Below are 4,720 nucleotides of genomic sequence, written 5' to 3' on the forward strand. Positions count from 1 at the left end.
AAGTTATGAGCATCGGACACCTGTTTATAAAGGAGCGGGCTGTCTGGTACTCCACGTCGTACACCGCATAGTCCCCCTGAATCAACGTCTTCCAGTTGTCGATGTCGAGCGTTTTTTCTGTAGCTTCGTCCAGGAAGATCACTTCAATGAAAGGATTGATCATGGCCTTATTAAATGCACGTTGCTTGGTCACGGTGGCCATGTTCCTGTGGTGTATCAGGCCAAGTATCAGAAAAAACAGGCTTGTCTTACCGCTGTCTGCGTCTCCAACCAAACATGGAACCCTGTCTTTGTGTCCTTTCTTGTTGTAGTTTAGAAGGCCTAGGAAATGTTTGCAGAATCTTGCAAGGTCGTCTTCGCCGAGGCTGTTTTTGAGAATTTTGCGGAATTATTTTGGGTCCAGTTCGTTGGAAGAGTCCTACGGGCAGAACGTTCGGGGCTATAGTTTGCCGATTTGATGCTTCTTGATCGCATTGTCCATGATTGTTCTCGCCTTCAGCGACCAGCATTTGCCTCCATTGACTTTGATGAGATCGTAGTCAATCACTAGGGGCCAATCTCGACCCCAGAGCTCTTCTCTTGACCGAGGGAGAGAAGAGCTCTGGGGAACCCTGAAACAAAGTGTCTTCTCATTGGTTTTCGTGAAGAACAATCAAAAGCGTCTCTAATTGGTGCATTCATGTTAGCACGAGGAGTGAGCAGGCGCCGTAAGGCTCAAATAGCCAATTTTTGGCTGTAAGAACCCTACGGCGCATGTTCTCCTACGCAGAGTTTCCCAGAGCCTTGGGTCGACCCGAGGCTCTGGTGACGAGAATGACTAGGGGCCTGAAAAGCTCGCCAAGAGGATCGGCCAAGAGCTCGATGACCTTGTTCTTTTCCGTAATGAGCCGGGACTTGAAAAACTCGTTGGTCGTAAGGGTGTTGATAAAGGCCCTTGCCTCGCACTTGTATGAAAATATATACTTTGATCGGCTGTCCTTTTTGTACACTTTTCCTCTAAAGCTCGCATAATCGAGTTTCTCCATGGCCAGCGTAATGTCATTCACTAGAATTGTTGTACTGTTCGAAAACCTCTTGTCCTCTTTCGGATCCACTTGAGCCCCTGGGTTCCATTCCCCCACAAACGTACTGAATCCAAATTTGTCGATTTGGAGTCTCGCTTCCATTACCTTCACGACTGAAGTCCCTAACGATTCCTGGAACTTTAGATTCACCAAGGTGATGTGCACTACATTTTCTGTTCCGCATTCTCGAAACTTCTTGGGAATCCAAATCAACGGCCTCGAGCAGCATCGAGGTTACTTGTTCGTAGCAGTGCTGATACGATGCCTGCACCAGGTCTTGTATGAACTCATTTCTGAGGTCCTTCAACACTTTGTACAGCTCTTTCATTGCCATCGACTCTTTCTGCTCTTGAACGTAAAGGTGGCAAAACAACATGATTCGTTTTCAGTTCGTTTTCAGAGATAAAAGAAAAAAAGGTAAAGGCGCTGCAAGAGAATCTAGTCCATACCAGGCCGGCATTCGGCGATTCCTTTCACATGCAACAAGGGAAATTATTTACTTACTCAGCCGCCATTTTTAGCAGCATTTCGTAATTTTTACTTCAATTTTGGAGCTTATTATATGTACATATACATATACATAATTTTCTGTACAGTGTAGTTACTTTTAAAGATTTTCAAAAATTGCTCATATAATCATAGCAATTTTTTTTTGGAATTTTCTCTTGTAATTACAATATTATTGTATTGATCAACAGTCATGTAATATGTTTTAAACTCACTTCTCATTGAAAGATCACTCCAGTGAAAGTGACATCGTGATTATATGGAGATAGTAGTAGTAGTATATTATTTTGGATAAGTGGACAGATACCCAAGGAAAGGCCGTTTTATCCAAAGAAATAGCTTCCTTACCCGACTTGCGATCACTGCCACTCCGCAATCAAGTAATGCTCTGTGCACAGTGATGGGATTGGCAGGAGCGCCGTTGGGTGTAGTTAAAGCGATCCAATTGGAAATCGCGGGGTGCAAGACTTTTTCTGTGTTTTCCACGTTTCCTCCTTCCAGTCGGTCCACTTGACTTTGTACTTGACTTCTCATGTCTTTGGCAATATCATTGTCATCGGCATTGTTGTTGCTTTGTCCGTTGACGGGTTCCTTCTTTCTCTCGTGTGTGGCAATCGCACTAAAGAAAAATGCTGTGTTTGGAATGCCTGAAAAACAAGGGGAAATTTCTTAGTTAGCATTCAGTTAAAAAGTTGAAATAACATTCCATGTATAGAAATAAACGTACTTGAAATTGCTGTATCGCAAGAATCGCGCGTCTTGCAAATTGAAGCCCAAGACCACCGGAGAGAGTTGTACCTCACGTTGCACGCATTTTGCACTCACAATACTGCATCGTCCGCTCACTACTGGACTCACGTAGCAGAGAGCCTCGCTCTTAATGCCTTCGCTGTTCAACTGGCGACAGGGATTTTTTGCTTGCAACATCGTATGAACATCAATGGGTCAGCAAATGTTGTCGCTTGATCTTATGTATATATTTACCAGCAGGAACTTGAAACTTGTGAAATTGGCTCAAATAATTAACTGGTCACTGCGGGGCGTCATTGCACCGTCCAACAGCCGCATGTTTTATTGCACCTAACATTTTAGAATGAGAATGATATTTAAAAAAAAAACAAAAAGAACTATAACTTCGTTCTCTTGAATCTCGACCGCATTGTAACCCGCCTCTTGGGGAAACGAAAAGTGTTTCAGCAGGTCATAAAAAAAAGAGAACCCCTCATTGTTTCACCGCAGAAACGCCCTTTTTCGACATAAACACGTTCTAGAGCATACACGCTATCGAATGATATTCTCAGGCAGTCGATAGAAATTAGAGCAAGTCGTAGTCCTGTTGCTGGCAGGGTGTGTGTTCGAAAATTGCCAAACAATACAGCATACGAACTGAGTTTCTTTTATGTGTGTGCGTCAACTGCATGGTGAAAAGTGGACCAAGCCCTTTGTCACTATTTCAAAGGAAATTTGTCGTGGATACACCTTACTCGGCGGCATCCAAATACCCCAGGGAAATGGGTGGTGAACGAAAAGAAAAACAAAACAGACACTCACATTAACCGGAGAATCGAACGAACAAACAAAAAATAGAGAATGCGAAAAAGAACAAAATAGGCCTTACTTCAAGTGGCCATCATTCGAGGCTTATTAAAACGGCGTGCATCTAATTAGAGGCATTTCTGGACATATCTGCATCATTTTGGGCGAAAAAAATATGCAATACAATACGATACAATATTGTAAACACAATTCCGGAACAGCCAAATAATCTGTCGTTTCCGGGCTCTCTCAAGAAGTTATCGATAGAGCACCTTTCAGTGACAGACGAGAACCGAAGATGAATAAACTGGTCATCAAGTAGTAAACTTGCAGTTAAAGGAGAGGTTCTGTAGTATGATATTGAGATCTGCTTATTTTCCGTTCCCTTTCAAAGACCTTTTGACCAGACTATTTATCATTGATACACATGTGAAATGTGAGACGAGAGTGCTGGCCACAAAGTTTCTGGAAGGGGCCAAAATGGCCGAGATTTTCCGGAGACACGGCCGAAATCACAACATATAAAAAAGCAAAAAGAAAACGAAACATGAAAAAAAAAATGCAAGTAGACCTGTGTGAAGCTACTTACAGTTGAGGAGAGAAGTTATGTGATGTAATATTCATAGGAACTCCGGGAAATCCGGCTATTCTGGCTGATTTCAAATAACATTCAAATGGCATGTCAGGCAAGAGAGCTGTACGAAGAGCCATAAGATCCGGCCAACCCGAACCCTCCCGAAAACCTCTCGGTCAGCTTGCTCAGCTCACATTGCACTGAAATATTCATGGCATCTCCAGAAAATCCGAGAAATCTCCCTTTTCCGGCCCATTTCAGATAACATTCAAATGGCATGTCAGGCGAGAGAGCTGTACGAAGAGCCATAAGCTCCGGCTAACGCGAACGCTCCGAAAGACTCTTGGTCAGCTCGCTCGGCTCACATTGCACTGAAATATTCATGAAGTACGACCTGGCCAAAAACTTTCCAGAAGGGGACGAAATTGCCACATGATGAAATATTCACGGCATCTCTGGAAAATCCGAGAAATTCGCCTTTTCCGGCCCATTTTAAATAATAATCAAGTGTCATGCAAGAAGAGTGAGCTGTCGGGACGAGGACTATCAGAAATGGGACGGAAAACTCAGATTTCTCAGATTTCCCGTAGATGCCATGAATAACTTCTCATTTTTACTGTAAGTAGTTTATTAAACCACTTACAGAAAAATTAAGAAGTTACATGATAAGATATTCATGGCATCTCCGGGAAATCCGAGAAATCTGCCTTTTCCGGCCCATCTCTCAGAGAGTTTTCAAGAGTCACGTGAGAGTAGCAAGAGAGTATCTCAAGAAGGTCGGAAAAGTCGGATTTCTCAGTTTTCCCCGGAGATGCCATGAATATCTCATGATATTACTTCTCAATTTAACTGTAAGTAGTCTTATAAAACTACTTACAGTTAAATTGAGAAGTTATATGATAAGATATTCATAACATCTCCGGGAAATCTGAGAAATCCGCCTTTTCCGGCCCATCTCTCAGAAATTTTCAAGGGTCACGTGAGCGTAGCAAGAGAGTATCTCAAGTTGGCCGGAAAAGGGGGTACCTCATGAATATTT

General features: G+C 42.9%; 1 pseudogene; it reads right to left on the reverse strand.

Moving 5' to 3' along the window:
- The window catches only part of LOC138005421 (uncharacterized), a 4,313-nt pseudogene extending 323 nt beyond the window's left edge, over window positions 1–3,990 (reverse strand).
- Between the last annotated feature and the right edge of the window lie 730 nt (window positions 3,991–4,720).

The sequence above is a fragment of the Montipora foliosa genome, chromosome 6, assembly GCF_036669935.1.
Source record: "Montipora foliosa isolate CH-2021 chromosome 6, ASM3666993v2, whole genome shotgun sequence".
In the NCBI taxonomy this organism is placed as follows: Eukaryota; Metazoa; Cnidaria; class Anthozoa; order Scleractinia; family Acroporidae; genus Montipora; species Montipora foliosa.